This window comes from Phalaenopsis equestris, unplaced genomic scaffold (genome assembly GCF_001263595.1).
Source record: "Phalaenopsis equestris unplaced genomic scaffold, ASM126359v1 Scaffold000921, whole genome shotgun sequence".
NCBI lineage: Eukaryota > Viridiplantae > Streptophyta > Magnoliopsida > Asparagales > Orchidaceae > Phalaenopsis > Phalaenopsis equestris.
Window position 1 is genome coordinate 69,385 of NW_018165360.1, and position 21,186 is coordinate 90,570.

The 21,186-nt window shown below is 32.5% G+C and overlaps 1 long non-coding RNA gene and 1 pseudogene across 1 annotated transcript; both read right to left on the reverse strand.

Moving 5' to 3' along the window:
- Positions 1 to 2,364: 2,364 nt before the first annotated feature.
- LOC110032325 lies at positions 2,365 to 3,410 on the reverse strand. Its single transcript, XR_002294847.1, has 3 exons — positions 3,148 to 3,410; positions 2,930 to 3,029; positions 2,365 to 2,836 (listed from the first exon to the last, which is right to left on the reverse strand). It is a non-coding gene; the product is annotated as an uncharacterized LOC110032325 (long non-coding RNA).
- Positions 3,411 to 3,557: 147 nt separating this feature from the next.
- LOC110032326 lies at positions 3,558 to 5,312 on the reverse strand (annotated as a pseudogene).
- Between the last annotated feature and the right edge of the window lie 15,874 nt (positions 5,313 to 21,186).

The following is a 21,186-nucleotide window of genomic DNA, read 5'->3' on the forward strand; positions in this document are numbered from 1 at the left end:
ATGATTTAAAAAATTGGCACAAATTCGGGCCCTAAGAGCCAATGAAACAGGATGCCAAGACCCTAAACAGGCCAAAGATCACCGTTCTCTCAAGAGCTTGGCACCTGGGCTCCACCTGAGTGGCACCAATGCCCCAATATACCTGGGTGTGGTGGATACATTCCTCCCGTCATAGTGAGTGTGTTGCTAGAACATTTCAAGGGCTGCTCAATATCAGATTTTACAAGCTATTAGTTTCACCCCAACTCTATTTCTATAACCATTTTTCAGTTAGACATATAACACATCCAGTTTTCTAAGGGAGTTTACCTACTCAATTCCAGGTGCCTAAATGAATGTCGGATTCACAAAGCCGCCATAAGCACCACCACAAACACACATGATCCCCTAACAGTATTAATTCAAATACAACTAGTTCAAATTTTCATTAAAAGTACAAGCAAGTCCTGCATTTTGTTGTTAATATCTTCAGGTAAGCCATCTAAAAAAACTACAAAATGCAACAGGAAGCAGATTTTACAACAGCTATAAGGATTTGCACCATGTAATTAGAACAGTAATTGGAAATGACATGTCACTTCACAAAGAGATAAATCATAGCCATTGCAAATGCGTCCTTAAGGAATGTTAGCTTATGCAATCATTATCATCACTGCCTGAATGAATGTCGGATTCATAAAGCCATCACTGCTGTAAACAAAATAAACAAAATCTGTTGTAGAAATCAACACAGTGCCTTCCACATTATCCTTACAAATATCCATTCATACTGCATACTGCATGGGATAGCCTCTACATTTGCATATGCATTCATGAGAAAATAACCAGGTACATCTTACAATAGCTAGAACAAACTAATGGTCCGTGAACACCAACAGATACATTTAATACAGAAGATGACATTACAATACATTAATAGATGAAAACTTGAAATAATTATTCAGAGAAGTTACTTTACTTCAGATCTTTACATGTATGCAGCACAAGAAGTTCATTCAACACAAAGTTAATTTTTAATTTTATATCTTCTATACATAACTGAACAAACTTGTGATTGAAAAGCAAAATTTCTCAAAAATAACATAATTGTATTTAAATTTAAGGATTATAAAACCTGAAAGTTTACAAAATATGCATGTGGGAAATGAGAGCCTTCAGATTGGAGTAAAATGCACTATTGGTTGAACTGCAAAAAGTACATATATTGAGATGCTATTCTCCAAGGAAAACAACAAATGACATTCTTTAAAATACAAAAAAATACAAAAAATGAAAGAGAAGAAACAAATCGCTCCCATCTCCCAGCCCTCTGCTTCTCCCCTCATATTTCCTTCGATATTTATTTTTTATTTTACTCCAATAAACACCAAATTTGATTGCAAGTGAAAGCCACTTTTTTGCATATATCATGATTTCAGTTCGCATTAATGAATATAAAAATACCAGCAGTCACAATACAAAAATGTAAGCATGACATACATAGATATGTAGAAATTTACATACATATCACTCAATTCCCATATGTTTATATATCTAACACCTAAACTTTGCTTTTTTAAATTTGTAAAAGGCAATTTTTTCCCATCACATCAAAAATAATAATTCTTTAACTTTTTAAACTAAAAAACACCTTTTCATGCATAGTAAGAGAAGTGTATGGGTAAAAATTGAAGTTTATATGTTACCTATGTAAAAAGGAATTGAGTGGTTTATGTAAATCTTCCAGAATCTTTAATCAAAATAATAGTATGGTTTCTGAGAGCTTTCCATCACATAAAATTTCTTAGGAGCATTTACACACATACAACCCCATCATAATTTATTTTGATCCCAAACAAAAATTTGATATGATTATATATATAAATGATGCACCCTCCTCCTCCCAAGCCCCCACATTATATATATAAATGATGCACCATCCTCCTTCCAAGCCACCACCTGCGGAATATATTGTTTGCCCAATAATTTAAAAAATTAGAAATTTGGAGATTTTACCCACTCTAAAAATAATGTTGGAGGAGGGTGCATCATTTATATAAGCATGCAAAGTGTTGAAATTAGGAAACACTAATGAAGCCCATCAAAAATACCACTATCACCATCTTTTTAAAAGTTTAATACACCTTTTCATATATAGGTTTATGACACAAAAATATTATATAAGTGTGAATATCAAATTTTGACTGTTAGATATGTAAATATATAATAATTCTGTGGTATGAATGTAAATTTCCCTAAAAATAATAAAAAATAAGAAATTAATACTAGTTATGCACAAGAATAAGCGCTATAGCAAAGATGTAGATGGTACTTACATTGGCTTCCGCTGCAGTATTAACATTCACATGAAATACAAATGCGCCACCGAGAATAACAATCTATTGCCTACCGAGTTCAATCTCATACCAAAAACTGGGATGGCCGGAAACAGATTCGGTAGGTTCAACTCAGATCAGTTCCCCAGTCATCCCAGATTCAAATTCCCAATCAAAGAAGCAAATAAGTCAGTCAGTTACTAAGAGGTGAGAATACTTCCAGGGCCAATGTATCTGAAAATACAAATCGGATTGCCATCTACCTTAACATGCTACCAAAACAATAGGAATTTACATATGAAAATTAATCTGTGTGTTCAAACAAAGATGTTCGATAAATCCAGCATTAGCTAGAATGACTAATTTCCTAAACCTAGAATATCCGCTCAAGAAACTCAACAAATTAACAGGTGCAGAGCATAGCTTCTAGCCAAAGCAGTATAAACGTTCCGTGGGTTGTTGTTAAGCTGATAACCTCTATTTCCGGCAATCTTGGTGTGACAAAAATCGTCATCCTGAAGCTAAATTAAGGAAAAAAAAAGAACAAATCTTTTTAAACAAAAAAAGGTCCCAGAAATCAAATGAATGGATTCGAGAAGAAAAATTTTACCCACCGATCCAATGGTAAATGTGATGATGTTCTTTTTTTCTAACCACTTCTCCCATTGCAAAGTTTGAGATCAGAAAGCAACTTGGCTCTGTCAAATCTTTGTTCTTGTTCAAATTGGAGCATAAAAAAAAGTTGATATAGAGCTCGAAGTCAAGCCAGAAAGAATCAGACAGAAATAGCATGAATAAAAAATCAAAGACAACCAATTGCGAGGGAGAGTACCTTGCACTTCCGGACTTTGAGTGTCTAAGAAACAAATTGCGGGAAATACAAACAACATAAATGGAAGGAGGAAGAAGTGAGAAAGAGATGAGACAAGAGAGTGAGATCGCGTAGACGGCGACCAACAGAGTAGGAGACGGAGGTGAGCGAAGCCCTACAAGAAGGAAGACGAATGTGAGCGGGTAACGAATGGTGGCTATATTGAAGAAGAGGAAGTTTTGGGTGGTTAATGTAAATACATAAGCTTAGGTGTTTGAGGTGATATATTTGAAGTTTTGGGCAGCAGGTATATAAAAATGAAAAACATTAAGAAAGCTATAACTCAAAATCTTAGAGGAGAAACATCAACGCCAAACTCAATGCATTATTGAAAGGATCCTCAAAATAAAATTTAAAGGCAAAATGAAAAACAGTTTTAACTTTCCTAACAATCAATAATTATCACACAAAAAAAACAGGATTCAAAATTACTACATGAACTAAAGTTTAAACTTTAAGATGCAAAAAAACAAATTACTCTGCCATGCTATCAGAATTGTGATCATCTTCATCACTGATTGCAAGTTCAGCAATCAACTCATCTATTGGAATAGAAGGAAGCTCATCTCCTCCAACAGTAGATGCCATCTCTGAAGGTTGATATTCATTGTCGCGATAGAGTGAAATGTTAAACCACAATTCTGGTTTCTCCTCTAACTCCCTCAAGAAAACCTCATAATCATCAGTCCTCTTCTCCTCATCCATTTTCCCTTTGGTGTGGTCAATCTCTATGTTCAAGCTCTTCAGCTTCCAAGAACGACCCTTTCCACGCTTCTTTTGCCGCTTCTCTTCATAGCTCTTCTTCACAAGAATCACATTAGGTAAATCAAGTCCTCTATACTTGTCGATCTCAAAATCATTTATATTGGCTCCATAAAGATCGTATCCAAGTGCATAATCTCCTGTATTCAAAAGATGCCCAATATGTGTCTTCACAGTGAATATATTATCATTCTTCCCGAAATCAGAAACCCTTGCCACCTGCACATAAGCCAATGCATACTTTGATCCCCCAACAGCCATCTCTGAGGACTCCATCTCTATATCCAATACATTATACTCAACAAGTTGTCGACTTGATAGCAGGGCCTTAAAGGGTGATCCCCAGTATTGCTTAGCATCAAGGAAAACAGTTCTTAGGGTGAATGGATCTAATAAGGCGATGCTACTACTCACCTTGGTGCAGAGAACAAGTGGACCAATGTTACCGAGAGTGTTTGCAACCTTTGGTGGGAGGCAGATCAAGTCTTCCCTACAAATGGGGCAAATCTCAACAGAAAAGGTGTGCTTGTAGTTGTACGTGTTGCTCTTGGTATCATGGGATACCAGCTGCTTATCACACCTTGACTGAACAGGAACAGAGCTGGAGATGAAATCAACGAACTTGATGGCATGGCTACGATTTCCAAAGAAGAAATCGATACCACGATCAGCCTCTTTGATGCGGAGAGTTCGCGCTGCTGCGCCATGATGAAGGATCAGTTGCTCCAGATGGAAAAAGGTGCGACGGTGGGAGACATGCTGGCGGAGTTGAACTGCGGCAACCCACTGGTCAGGATTGGCTTGGGAGCGGGAACATGACTCGCAGAGGTTATCGTGCTGCGTGAATTCAATGAGGTGGGATTGCTCTAGGATGGCGCCATTGAGGGCTTCTCTCTGGACTCGGAGGCGGAGCTTAATGCGCTTGGAGTGGGGCTCGGTCCACACAAACTCAGCGTTGACGATGCGAACATGGCGGGTGAGGGGTTTGAGGCGGCGAAGGCAGAACGAGAGGAGCTCTTTGGATTCAAGATCAGCGCGAATCCAGGTGCGCGGGGGTTGCAAGTAGCTGCGACACTCGGGGCAATAGACGAGGGAAGCGTGGCGTGGGAGGCCTTCAGTGATGTCTACCCGGGAGCGGAGACAGCGGACACATGTGTTTGCTGGATTTGGCGAGATCGGGACTCCGCAGATGCAACACACGACGACACCTACCGTTTTAGACGGTAGGAACATGCCTGCCGCCAGATCCGACGTCTGCATGGCTCTGGTAGAAGTGCGGAAGGAAGGATGAGAAATTTGGGGGTAAGCCGCGATCTCCCAGCCGACGGTTTTGGGCAGAGAGAAGTTTGGGAGAGGATGCAATACATACCAGGTCGACGCGCCGACAAAAATTCTTCTGAAAATAAATTAATGATAAATTTCAATTTTCTTCTTACTCATAAAGAATTTAATGAGCGATTTGATGAAAAATAAAAATATTGATGATGAAATATGTATGGCTGTCAAAACGGTTCGTTTGCGAACAGCTCGTGTTTGGCTCGATAATTTCGTTCGATAGATTAACGAACTGAACACGAACTTAGATGTGTTCTTTCGTGTTCGGCTCATTTTGGCACGACATACTATTCATTAAGTTTATATATATATATAAATTGTGTTTTAAAAAAATCTAATTGACTAAAAGCTACAAAGATTTATAATCAATTAAAATAATAATTAAAAAACTAAAATAAAAATTATTAAATTAGATTCAAATGATGTTTTAATATAAATAATAATTTTTAAATCTTATAATGTTTTAATATAAAAAATAAATTTTAAATCTTCCCCCAAGCCTTAACATCTTATTGTTACGTGATTAGGGTTGTCAAAACAACTTTGTTCGTGAGTAGCTCGTGTTAGGCTCGTTAAGCAAAAGAGTCGAACACGAACACACTTTTTGAGCTCGAGATATAAACGAGCCGAACGCGAGCTCGTTTACACCCTAGAAATATGTACAAAAATATGGAAAAGTTTAAAGTAAATGTGATGAAATCAGAAAATAATGACGAGTTGTTTGAAATGTGGGTGATTAATTCAGAAAATAGTGATGAGAAATATGAATCGGAGATAGTTTTAGCTGTGTTTGAAATGTTAACATTAATTTATGATATTATTGCAGAATTTTGTTGTTGTTATTGACATATTTTTGTAGTATTAGTATATGTTATTATAGTGTTTTCACGGTGCTATTATAGTGTTATTATCGTGTTATTAAGTTATTATTGTGGTGTTATTCAGATGTTATTGAGATTTTATTGTGATGTTATTTTAGTGGTATTGTGGTGGTTCTGTAGTAGTATTCGACCGATGTTATTGGAGTCTTATTATGGTGTTACTTCGACATTATTGTGGTATTATTTATGTGTTATTGATGTGTTATTGTAGTGTTATTTTGGTATTATTATGTTGTTATTGTGTTATTTTTGTTGTGCTATTGAGGTGTTATTTCAATATTATTATGGTATTATTGTGGTATTTTTGTGGAGTTATTGAGATGTTAGTGAGATGTTATTATGGTGTTATTTGAGTGATATTGTTGATGTTGTATGGTGTTATTCAATTGGTGTTATCACGATGTTATTATAGTATTATTGCGGCATTATTGTGGTGTATTTATGTGTTATTGAGGTTTTATTATACTGTTATTTTAACGGTATTGTGACAGCTCTGTGGTGGTATTCGATTGGTGTTATTGGAGTCTTATAATGGCATTGTTTTTGTATTATTATGACGTTATTCAAGTATTATTAGAGTGTTATCTCAGTGTTATAATGACATTTTTGTGGTGTTATTGAGGTATTTTTGTGATCTTTTGGTGATGTATTATTATGCTGTTATTGTAGTATTTTTGTGGTTTTATTGAGATGTTATCGTGATTTTATTTAAGTGGTATTGTGATGTTATTTGACTGGAAATTCAATAAGAAATATTCCAAGTAACCACAACATTGTATTTAAAACAAAAAATTAAAATGATATCCTCTTAAAATTTACTAATAATTAGTTATTTTTATGCATTTACATTTACTTATAAAAATGGTTGATAACAGATCTTTAAAGATTCCAATAAAAAATTCAAGTAATATCATTTCATTGTTAAATAATTATTATTTTTCTCACATAATCAAGTTTACAAGAGAAAGAAAAAGCATAAAGGGTGAGTGTATTTGTACAACTAAAAGAAGGTTATCAACAAAACCTCAATTATCCAACAAAAGCTTATAACTAAAGTGACCCATCACAAATCCATAGTAACATGGAAGTTTATTTAATAAAGCATTATTAAAGTCATTAAATTTTTCTTCTTCTTATGTTTATTATTACCATTCAAATATTTTTGAAAACACTTCATTACATGTCATGTATTTGCAGTCATGCATTTACTTGACTTCAATAAATCAAAATTAGAAGCATCTATATTTGATGATGGGGAAGACAATGTCAAATTTTAAAATTTATTAAAATAATTGACAATTTACTTCGCTTGGTTAAATGCATAGGACTATAAGAGTACTAAATTTGCAAAATTAAAGTCGATAGGAAAAACAAAAAATTACATTAGACTGAATTTTACACCGCAACCTACATAAACATATACCAGCTAGATGATGGATTCCATTCGTGAGATATAATTCCTCAAAAATTCTTCAATTATATAATTTTATGGACCGATTTATGTGTAAGAAATTCTTATAAATTTAACAATCAAATGTTGTAAGAGTGTTTGGAGTCATTAATAAAAAAATGGAGATAAATCCAGTACAGTACAAGTTTTGTCATTGACACTGAATAACATTGGTGCAACAATTACCATTTTTATCTTCATCTCCTTAGCAATCAACAACCCCTTCAACTTAGCAACAATCTTAGAATAATCAAATTTTATAATATAGAAAGGCATAACAAAACATAAGATGCATTTTCCATCACTATTTTTGAAAACACCACCATTTTCTATAGAGGTTCAATTGTAACTCTCATCAAAATTCAACTTAATAACTCCTGGTGTTTTCTATTATTTACTTCCATATAGAGAAACCAAAAACAAAGTTAAGACACTCAATAAAGCAATTTCTTAGTGGAATAATTGGACTGTCAATTGTGAAACAACCGCTCCAGAGGTAATGAACAACATACAAGTTATTTAATATTATAATCCTAAGCAAACATATCCCATATTTTTTTTAGAGTAAGTGCAGAAAATAAAAATGTGTTGTAAAGATTCCACAACCCTAATACATAAAAAAAAATACTAGGGACCACTTATTACGTTTAAGTTTCAAAATGTAATCAACAAGAAATAGTTTATGTAGCAATTTCCTAGTGAAGAAAGATTAGTATGTTTTTAAAATAAGCTTCTTATCATTGTAGAGACTTGCTGACCTCATTTTGAGGTCTTCTTTGAATCTTATTCGGTATCTTTGACATCTCCTACTCTTCACTCCTTTGAATTTCAGAAATAACTGCTCCTATTTGAATCCATCCCATTTTGAATTTTCCTATGAACAATCGTGGAAACCTGAACGTTGAATTCTTGAAGACAACCCTGAAATTAATCGAGAGTTTTCTTAGGTGACTTCAGTTGTCTAAGATGCAATTAACTATAAGGGGCTTGCCTCTCTAGAGAATTAAGAACTAATATTAGTCTAAACCCTATCTAATCTGTGTATTAGATAGGAAAATTTGTCGGCTATAAATTTTGACAGACCAAAATAGAGTCTTAAACTTTTAAGCTTAGATAATTAAGCCTACCAATAAGTGATATGTTCATCCTTTGAGATAATATATCATTTATGGTATCGTGCTCAACTATTTAAATTATTAGATATATGAGGTATATTCGGTCTCATCATTTTCCAAAAATAATAAAAAAATACCATTTTCACAAAAATAAAATTACATTATATATTATATTAAATTTAAATTTTAAAATCTTATTTTCAAAAAAAAAAAAAAACCCACATGGCCCTGAACATAATGTAACTTTTTTAGAGATAATTTTAGAAAGTGAGGAAATTGTCATATGCTGAGCCTTAAGTTCCTTTAAGTTCCATATACCCTTAGGTCAAACATCAACAACTTGTTGATGCTTATTTACTAAATCTTTTGCATAAGAAGCAAGTGGATTTGATTTTCAAAGAATAATAAGAAGCAATTTGTTGATCCATGTTTTCATCACTTTTTACATAGTAAACTTATTCTACCTTCAACGTATAATAAAGAATTTTCCCAGTTGTCAATTTTCTTCCAAATATTGTTCATAGCTAAATTAAAGATTTAAGTGTTTCTTGTGTTATGTAATTGGAAGTCCAAAAAAATTAGAGGGAGGTTGCAAATCTTGATGTCAGTGTAATCCTGCACCCATTATTTTTGTTCTACTTTGATATGTTTGCCCACATAACAGTCACATTTGGTCTTTCTAAATTGCATATCTGAAACAACTTATTTATCAAAATTTTGCATATTTGCTTAATGTTCTTCTTTCTCATGTTGTAGAAAATCAGGAAATCATAAGCATAAGCCAAATTCAAAATCAGCTCCCCACTTTTAGCTTTATATCTCCCATCAGCATGGTTAAGGATTTGTTTATTCAATATGCAAGATAAATCTTCAATGACTAAAATGAAGAGAGTAGCTGTTAGAGGATCTCGTTCCTTTAGACCTCTCTCAACTTTAAAAGAATATGCTACATTCCATTTATCACAACTTAATAATAGGTATGATCTAGAAATTTTTTGATGAGCTCACAGAAGATAGATTTAAAGCCTTTAGCCTTGAGTGGTTTAATGATGAAATCTCATTGAATAGTGTTTTATGCTTTCTTAAGGTCTAGTTTGTCGACCAAAAGTTTCCTTTCGATTTAATTTCTTGAAAATAGTACTTAATTTAATATACATGCAATTTTGATTTTGAAATAATATTTTAGTTTTGAAAATGAGACCAAAAGATCTGATATATTTAATAGTTTAGATAACAGAGCATCACACCACAAGTAATGCACCTATCCCGAGGAATAAACATGTTTCTTGTTAGCATGGCTCGATTACATAAAGTAAAGAACTTATGACATTTGTTTGATTTGTGAATCTTTTTTATATGTTGAGCGACAAATTTCATTATCTAATATAAGGATTAGATATGGTTTATATTACATTGGTTGTTTAGTTCCCTATAGAGGCAAATCTCTAAAGTAAATTACATCCTAAGCGGCCAAGGTCACTTAAGAAAACTCTAAAAAACGATCAGAGGAATTTGTCTGCAAGATTTCAAATTTAGTTTTCAAGGTTGGACATAGAAAATCTAATGAGAATGTATCGGATAGGAGCAATTAGTTTAAGAATTTAATTGAAAGAAAGAGTAGGAATTGTCACAAGAATTGGGGAGAACCTCAGTGACTTCTGAAACTATCCTACTGTTTGACTTCAATTTTTAAAATAATGTTATTTTAATATTTCAATCCTGCAAATTTTATTATTTAGGATTTACATTTGCATGATATTTAACCATGCAAAATAGCCTGAAAGATAGGATGATTTATGCCATACCGAATGACAACATCAAAATCCTAAAAGAGTTGGGGCTATATTGCACAATATAATTATGCAAAAGCCTAAAGACTAGGAGAAGATTTATGTCGCACTAGACAGACAACCTCAAAATCTTATGGCTTGTTAATTAAATTAGTACAGGTTTAACTGATGAAAGCCTCGTTTGCTCTCTTGAAGATGTTATTCTGTGTGTTATGACCTCTTCGTGCTGCCCACAAAGTCTGCTCCAAGCTCCTTATTGTAGTGGTAGCTCCAAGGTTTGCAACTTATATGTCATGTTTTGTTATTGGAGTGATTTGGGGGATTTCAATTTAAGTTAAGTGACACAGGTTAAGATACCATGGTTCTGTCGTCCCGACAACACTATTTTCTTTTGAATTTACTTAGTTTAAATGAGTTTTGTTAAGTTCATTTAGACCGGAGAATTCTTGTTAGCAATCGTAGGTTACTACATCAGAGAGATTCTTATAAATTCAGAAAGGGTAGATTAAGTGCGTTACTTAAAGGTGTATCAATTTTTCTGAAAGTGTATTTTTATTTTGCAGGTAAAGTACGCATAGTCAAATAAAATAATAGTAAGATAAAATAATAAAATTGCAGTAAGTAAACTGTAAATGCATACCTGACGCTCCTGCTGGTGCTGCATGGTTAGTACCATAAACATAGTATAATGGGAGGAAATTTAAATATATTGCAAGAAAATCTGATATGAAGAAATCCAAACTAGTCGTACAAAATAAGAGTAAGTAAGGCAAAACCTGATGTCACATATGAAAGACTAGAATTAAGTGTAAGAATTTAGTAAAGGTGGGGGACTTTGAGTTAGGCTGTGTGTTTTATAATTCCAACTTTGACAAAAGTTGCCATCCCGAAAATCCTAGGCGGGGCAATTCCTAACCTCGACCCAAGTAATCAACTTGTGAACCTATATAAGTTTTCGTCAAAATTCTTTAATTTTTCATGCATGTGGAGTTTATATTCGCAATCAGAAGTAATCATGTCACAAAAATGGATTTTGCTTTCTTATATTGTAAGTATATATTTTTTTAAAATAACATAGTTCATAGGTTAATTACTCTAATAAGGCTAGGACTACCGGCAACCTAAAAGTGTCAGGGGCAACTCTTACTAAAATTGGTGAATAGTATCATCAATCTTATCCTTTTTCTTGAAGGATCCTTGAGGTAGAAGATATTATTCCAAATCTCACTTTGTATCCCATGTTTAGCACACATAAGAAATGTCGTCACTATCCTTACCACCTAGACCTACCATATGTGGCAAAATATTCCCAGTTGCTTACAAGAATTTAAATAGTATATCCAAGACTAAAATCATTGAGCATTGAGTTATAAATTTAGGATAAGTAGTGTAGGATAATTTATTGAAAGTGTGAATTAACGGACCTCGAGTCATACCTTGGTGGGTTCCTAAGATTTTGAGGATAATTTTCTTCAACAAAGCATAATAGGTCCTAATGTCCTTTAAAATATCCAAAAGATTGCAAAAATATTCAAGGCATGACCCCAAACATCTTTTAAATCTTTTGAATCATTTCAAGTTCGTGTGGACTAATCATTTTATTGAATTAATCATATCTAGTTAAATTTGGATTTAGTTGGGGTGTTATAACTTATGCTAAGTGAACTTTAATATTTTAATTATCCCATGAGTAGTGTAACTAGACGTTCATTTGATGTTTCATTTAGAAATTATGTAGGTGGATGCCATAAGAGAAAATTAAGTTGTTAAGGAATCCTCACCTCTTCAATTGAAGTTGAGATTCTAATGTTTTAAAGATGTTATAATATATCGTATTTTCTTTTCTAAACCTCATTAAGTAAGTTTAGATTAAGCTCAGTTCAATACTAAGCACTTAAGCCTTTATAGATAGATTTTTAATTTTGAAACATGTTGAATGAGATGAACTTAATTCTTATCAACGAATTGTATTATTGTTTAACCATTGATTTGGAGCCTCAATTTAATGGATTATCATCTTCCTAGATCAAGATCTTCACGTTAGGATCATCCAATTTAATTGACTTCCAAACCACAACAACTTAGAAAATTACATTTTTACCCTTTCATATAAAATAACATGAATTAGTTCTACCCCTTAATCTTCTAAGTTTCAATCATTTTAGAGAGTTAATTATGATCAATATCACCCTTTTACCCTCTGGTTTGAACTAAATTTTAATTAAAGTTCAAAATTTCATATTTATCAGTTTGCCCCTAAGGATTTCCATTTCATAATTCTCTAAATTTAACTCAAATGACCTTGAAACTAACTTTGTTGTTACCCTACTTATGAGTTAGTTGAAATATCAGAGGAGAATTTATATTTTTCTAATTTTTATTTAATTTTTAATAATTATTTTAGTTCAAAAAGAGGAATTTTAAATGATAATTAATTTAACTAAGATATACCTTCTATCCTTAATAAAATTATTAGATGTTCACCTAGGTTAGAGGACCACTTGAATGATTTTTGTGAAATTTTTAATTATATTTTAATCTTTACAATTTTTAATTGATTTGAATGGTTAAAACATAGAAAATATATTTTTATTTCAAAATTTCATTTTTATATTTTTCATAAGTCTCTCTAACATCAAGGAACAAAGAAATAAATTTCATATTTTTCTGATTTTTATTTTATTTTTTATAATTATTTTATTCACAAATATGAAAAAAATACATTTAAATATTAAAATACATATTTTTGTACCTTTAAAAATTTTCAAACACATCTTTGAGCTGTTCTTTGTAGTTAGGATGATATTTGTGACAATTGAAAGTATTTTTATACTTTTCATAATTTTTTATGTTTTTAATTGTTTTTAAAATTAGAAAATGCCTAAAAATTAACTTTTTTTATTTTAACCTCAATTTTACTTTTTCTAAGTGTCTCTGGTATCAAAGAACACTCCAAATAAATTTCATAATTTTCTAATTTTTATTTTAATTTATATAATTATTTGAAGCCAAAATTCTTATTTACTTCAAAAATAGATTTTTATATTAAAAATAATTTTTCTGACTTTCAAATTTTTACAGAAGCCTCCTAATGCGATTACCCACAATTTGGCATATTTTGGTCATTATTTGAATTATTTTGTTTTTTTTTTCAATTTTTACTAACTTTTATTAATTTTAAATAAGAAAAATACCCCAAAATTTTTTTAAATATGTTTTTTTTTTATTTTTTCTTAGGTCCTCTAACCATAGTAAACTTACCTAAACTGATTTTAATTTTCTTACCTTTATTTTATTTTTATAATTTTTTAATTAAAGTAATGCCAAATATCTTAAAAATTAGTGCTTTTGGCCATAGAGGTATTATCTGACCCTAAAAAATCAGAGAACACTCTTAAGCTAATCAGGAACACGCCCTCAAAATTTCATATAATCTAGATAATTATTTAATTATTTATGATTTAATTGCTTTCTAGAGTATTTAATTAATTTAAAAATAAATATAAGGAAAACATTTTTTTATTTTAGATTCATATTCCTATGTTCACTAAGCACAGATGTATTTTTATTTTATTTTTAGGATTTTCCTACATTAAGATTGAATTTTTAAAGTTTCTGAATTAATGTAAATAGGAAATACCATATTTTCCTACTTATTCACATCGGCGCTGCGTCATCCTCGGCGTCTCAGAACTCACACATGTCGTGCTGCGATTGGGTGACCTTTCCATGCAAGCTGCTGACTCGGCCTGTGGTTCCCATTCCATCTCCTCATCCGGCATGATCTTGTCCATCCGTCTGATACACATGGAATGGATGATATCCATTCATTGTCCCCGATCACCATAAGCAGAGAACCACATGTGTTCTAATCCAAATATCTAGCTCGATACTCAACCAAATGACATGGGGCTTATTCCTACACCTTCATTTATGTGAGACAAACCTATCTGTATGGTTAAATAAGCATGAAATACATACTTTCTTCATAAAGGTTGAAACCGAGGCAAGCTTTAAGGACTTTGAGTTATACCTAAGCCCAAGAGGTGATGCCTTGATAGGGTTGATTCTTGAGCTTCGCCTTGGTCCCACAAACCTCCTCAAAGTGTTGGTTTGTGTTGTGGTCGGGTCTATTTATGATTTCCATCGGAGGCTGGCTTGGACTTGGTCTTGGACTATGGTGGAGGGCTCGGGAGAGTGAGCTTTTGATTGGGGAAGAGGTTTTAGGCTATGTTTAAGCTTATGGGAACATCAATTTGAGGTTTTGAGGAGTTTAGTTCAAAGGCAAAAAATTTCCTTGGCTTTCAATGGTGAAATTAGGCTATAGTGGTGAGAATGGTGGCTAAGGATGGTTGGAAAGAGCTTAGGATTGATGCAAGGAGCTCTAGGAATAAATTGACAGAGTTTCCCCTAAGCTCTTGCACCTCTTCTCTTTTAGTCGTGGAAGGGGCTATTTATAATTCCGACCAAGGGGAAGGCTTTGGGCTGCCATTGGCTGGTGCCATTTAGCCTAGGTGGAGAGGCAAACGACACACCTGACCAATTTAGAATTCCCACATTGAGTGGTCAAATTTTGGGTGTGACCTAAGGTCACCCTTCTTGTTTTGGGATTTTCTAACCACTTGGGTGGCCAACCAAGCCAAGGGTGGTGGCTAGCTGGCTCAATGAGGTCAAGGGAAGCTTAATAGTGATTACCTTTGAGGTTAAGCCAAGTGATGACATGAGTTAGTCACTTAACCAAATTAGGAAGGGGTTTGCACATTTTATGGGACCATTGGTCCATGGCACCAAGCAAGGTTGGCTAGGTGATGTGTTTAGCATCACAGAGCTTAAGACATGGTTGTGATAATTAAGCTTTTGATTAATCCAAAGGTTTAGATCTAATTTTGGCTTTAGGCTTAAATTTTGGTTTGGGCTTGAAATTAGATGTGAGCTAGATTTGGGCTTGGATCTAAACTAATTGAAGGCTCAAATTGGTCCTGAAAAATGCCATGTTGAATTTGGAAAATGGATTTTATGGAATTGGGTTGATCAAGTGGCTTAATTTGGTGAGAGGTTAGATTTGGGGTTCATTTGGGGTAGTTGGCTTGGGCTTGGAATTTGATGATATTTAAGTGGAATTGAGTTTTAATTTGGTTTAAATTGGGCTTGAATATGATGATATTTAATTATGATTTGAAATTGGGTGAGTTTAAAATGAATTTGATGAAAATTAAGGGTGATTTGGGGACTTTAGGAATTTGGGGGTAATTTGGGTTTTTTGGCTAATTTTGGTAGATTTGGGAAATTTTTGGCACAATTAGGAAAATTGGATTGCTAGAATAGGTTTTAGTGAAGTTTTGAGTGAAATTGAGGATTTTGGCAATTTTGTTTTTTGAAATTGGAGCATTTTGGTAAATTTTGGTGGTGTAGGAGTATTTTGGAGGAATTGGAATTGGTTGGATATGATGACCATGCCAACCAAGAAGCCACCCCTCTGAAGCCATGAAACCCATATGAGAACTCGGTTTGGATCCTCCACATGTTGATCCTAGCCATCTTAACCAAAGGATAAGGGCTTAGGACCACCCACATGAATTTCCAAAAGGAGTTAAGAGGAAGGTTAAGTGTGAGAGATTTTAAGGTTTTGAAATGTGTAAGTGTGATGGGTTTGAGTGTGTGTGTGTGACCAAGACCAAGCCACCCAGGGTTGCTTAAGGTCTCACTGATCTTATTGGAACTCATTCTTGAGACTTCACATGTTGTTCTTAACCATCTCAAGTGAGAAATGAGGGCTTAGGACCACCCATGTGAGACTTCACACGAAGAGTCAAGAAGTGTTTTGAATTTCTATATAGGAGGGTTCCATTACTAGTCCTTTAGGATAGTCAACGGTGGAGTCCGATGGCTAGATTCCAGGCTTCTAAAGAGGAGAAACTCGAACTCATAAAAAATGAGGTCAACACATTTTTAATAAACCATAAATTTTTAATTAATTTGCATTGAGGTTGTATTTTATCCATATTGTGGTATTATAACACTGCAATAATACCTCGCTCAACTATCATCGCAATACCATTTAAACAACACCATAATAACACATCAATAACACCACAATAATAAATTAATAACACAATATTAACACTAAAATAACACTAGTCAAAAGTATCAACACTGCGGTCGTAATCACTCAAATAACATTACAATAAGAATGAAATAACACCTCAATAACACCAAAAAAAACACACAACACCATAATAACACTAGTCAAGAATAGCACAACAGAGCCACCACAATAAAACTCAATTAACACCACCAAAATATCTCGATAACATCTTAATAACACCATAAAATATCATAATAATACAATAATAACATTGAAATAACACCATTCAAAAATACAACAACAGTCGTCGCAATATCACTCAAATACCACCATAATAACACCTCAACAATGCCACAAAAAATCACAATAACACCATAATAATGCCAGTTAAAAATAACATAACAAAGTCGCCATAATAAAACTCAAATAACACAACAATATACCTCAATAACACCTCAATGATATCACAATGCCACAATAATAACACTGAAGTAACACCAGTTGAAAATACAACCACAATCGTCGTAATAACACTTAGATAATTCCACAATAACAACTTTATAAAACCATAAAAAATCGCAATAACACCATAATAACGTCAATTAAAAAAAACACAATAGAGCCATCAAAATAAAACTCAAATAACACCTCAATAACATCTCAATAACATTAAAAAAACACCGCAATAACAACTCAATAATAGCGCAATAACCCCATAATAATACAACAATAACACCAAAATAATTCTAGTCGAGAATAACAAAAAATCACTCAAATAACACCACAATAATAACTCAATAACACTTTAATAACACCACAATAATACTGCAATAGCACAATAATAATAGTGAAATAACACTAATCGGTAATGCAACCACAACCACTGCAATACCACTCAAATAACACCATAATAACACCACAATAACACCTTAATTACACTAGAAAAAATTGCAATAACACCATAATAATGCTAGTCGATAATAACACCATAGAGCCACCGAAATTTCTCTCAAATAACACCACAATAACATCTCAATAACATTAGAAAAATATTGCAATAACACCATAAATAACATCGCAAATACTTCAATAATAACTCAAATATTTTAATAACCCCTTAAAATACTTCAATAACATAATAGTAACACGTCATTAACGCATCGAGTGCAGTGTTATTGAGGTGTTATTTTTGAGTTATTGTCGTGTTGTTGAAGTGAAGTGCTATTGCGATGTTATTGAAATGGTTATTTTTGTTGTATTGCGACGATTAATGGTTTTATTGTCGTGATGTTGCAGTATTATTATTATGTTATTTGTGTTATTGTCGTGTTTGTCGTGTTATTGCAATTTTATTGGAGTGCTTCTTTTAGTTGTATTGATGTGTTATTGAGGTATTATTTCATGTTATTGCGTTATTATTATCATGATATTATGTCGGCATTTAAAAGTTGAGGAGTTGCCCATTGGAAGCTGTCGGCAGCCGGAATCGAAATCTCGTCGCCTGTTTCGGAAGGACGTTTAATTTACACACACACACACACACACACACACACACACACATATATATATATACATATACATATACTCAATGCTCAATGATTTGAAATCCTATGGTTTGTTGTTTAATTCTAAGAAAAGGTGTGTTGTTGTAGACATGTTCTGCTGTTGAAGATGATCGTGCTGCCCATGATGTTAGCTCCAAGCTTCTCGTCCTGACAAGTTTAAGTTTTCTAATGTATCAGACTATGATGTCAAATCAAATGTCCTTATGGTTATGGTTCTTTAAATATTATGGGGCATGTTAAAATTCATTAGAGTGACACCGATTAAGATCCTACGGTTCCCTCGTTTTGGTACCACTATTTTTTTCAGATGCACTTAGTCCAAATGAATTTACTAAACTCAACTCAATGAGTTCCGTACTTTCATTTAGACCGTGGGAAGCCTCATTAGCAACCGTAGGTTACCTCCTCCGAGTGATTCTCGATCATCCGATAGAGACGTCTTAATTTAGTTGCAATTGTTGTTTTGTGATGTTTGTGATTAAATTTGAGTTGTCTTATATTTTGAATGTTGTGGAGGAGATTTTTATCTTAGTTGATTTTAGTTTTGGTTTTGGGTTTGCGGCTATCCTAGCAGTTTTAGGTTTTCATGCAGGGTGACATCGTTGTTTAACATGCAAGTTTGAAATAAGAAGTAGAAGAAGGTAAATGCATTAATTTAAAAGTGTACCTGTCGAGTTTTCTCGCTCCACTACCTCGAAGGTTAGTACTTGCAAGTATTGCAAGAAGGTTTAAGTTGTAAGAGTAGATGAAGTTTTAGCTATCAAACCCCAAGTTATGATTCTGTTGAATCTCGGAAGATCCTAGTGGATAATTTTAGAATAAAATATAACAAGTCCAGTTTGCCCTTCAGAATATCCAATATATTTCAAAATGTTCAAGGTGTGGCCCTAGATCATTTTGAATGTCTCTTGAAATATCTCGAGTTCATTTTGATCTTATCATAATGTTCCAATAATCATATGAGGCTAATGAGGCTAATCATATGAGGCTAGAGTGTGGTTACCCCATTACTCATTGAAGCTTAACAATTTAACTACCCCAAGGATAGGATACTCGATTAGTCAATTGATGTTTCATTTAAAATTTATGTGAGTGGGTGCCCTTAAGGCGTGTTGAGTCATTTAAGAATGTGGTGCCTGGAGTTAAAGTCAGGCTTGTAATGCTTAAAGATGTTAATCACCAATCATATCATTTTCTAAATCCAATCAGCTCGGGCTTAAACATTGAACCCATGTCACTATCAAGCCTTTAACAATCATAATGAGTGAAATGGTAGTTTTCAAAGTTTTGATCGAAGTAACATATATCCTTATTAAATGATCACATCATCCTCAACTTTGGGCTTAAGAAAAGTAAATTATCAGCTTCCGACTTAAGCCCATAACTTAAAAATCATTTGATCTTTAATTGACTTTCAAGTCATGAAGATTAAGAGAATTATGCTTTTGATTGATGTTGTGCAATGTTGTGCAAGGGAGGGTGTTTAATGGGTTTCTACCTTTTAGCCCCATTGTATTTCAATCATCCAAACATGTTCATTAAGATCAAAATTACTCATTTTCCCTTGGATAACCCTAAATTTTGATTAAGGCACCAAAATCTAAAATTACCACTTTGCCCTTGGGGCACTTCACCTCATAACTCATTAAAAAAAAGGTAATTAAAATGTTAGAGGAGGATATGTGGACCTCTCAAAATTTAATTTAATTTAGATAACTAATTAAATCCAGAAAATAATGTTTTCAAAAAGTGATTTATTTAACCTCTTAAAACAAAGTTTTTATTTATGAGAAAATTATCGTAAGATTCCTTAGGTTAGAGAAATATTTAGGTAAAATTTCATGATTTTTTTGAATTACATTTCTATTATTATTATTTTAGTTTAGGTCAATTTTCATGATTTATTTTAAATAGAAAATAGTGTTTTAATTACAATTTTTTTTTATATTTTCATTAAACTTCTCCGAGTTCAGAAAACTCAGAGAATCAAATTTCATATTTTTGTGACTTTTTATTTATTTATTATAATTATTTTAGTGAAAAATAAAGAAAATTCACTTTCAAGTGTTTTTTTAATTTGTTTTTAACTTAAGAAAATTAGGAAAAATATTTTATTGAGTCCCAAGTGATCAGAGAATAGTTAGAGACATTTTGAAATATTTTTTTTGTATTTTTGGAATTTTTATTTATTATTACTTATTTTAAATTAAAAAATGAGGCTCAAAATCAAGTAATTTACCAAAAATAAATTTTATTTTTTCTAAGTGCCTCTATTCATAAGGAACTCAGAAAACCACTTTTCATAAATTTCTTAAGTGTATTTAATTTATTATAATTATTTTTGTACAAAAATATGAGCTTTCTTAAAAAAATTCACTTCTGTACTTAAACTAAGCCAAATAATTTTCAAATTTTTATAATGGATAGATATGATTTTTATGAACAATGTGGAGTTGATTTTGTTAATTTTTTATATGTATTTAATTTACACAAATTAATACAAGGTATTTACATTTAACTGAGTATAAAAATTCATAAAATGATTCAAAGCATCACAATATTTTCCCTTGACTTCTCTGACCATAGGAAACCTACAAAAACTATTCTCATAATTTTTCAAGTGATGTTTTGATTTATGTAATTAAAATAAGCCAAAATGGTCACCTTAGCTTGAAAATTAGGGATAGAAGCATAAAGATGCTCTCTAAACTTGGAAAAATTAGAGAACATCTCCTCTGTGATAGGGAATAAACCCTCAAAATTTCAAGCTATGGTGAAATATTTTAAGCCATGGAGAACTAAAATACCACAGAGGGTATTTAATTCATTAAAAATCAGGGAATAAGAAAATAATTTTGTTTTAAAAATATTTTTTATTTTATTTCATATTATTCTCCTCTGTTCACTGAGTAAGTGGGTATTTTTCTTTAATTTTTATAATTTTTCTAGAGAAAGATATGGATTTTTGAAGTTTAAGCATTTAAAATAATTCAAAAATATCATATTTTTCTACTTAT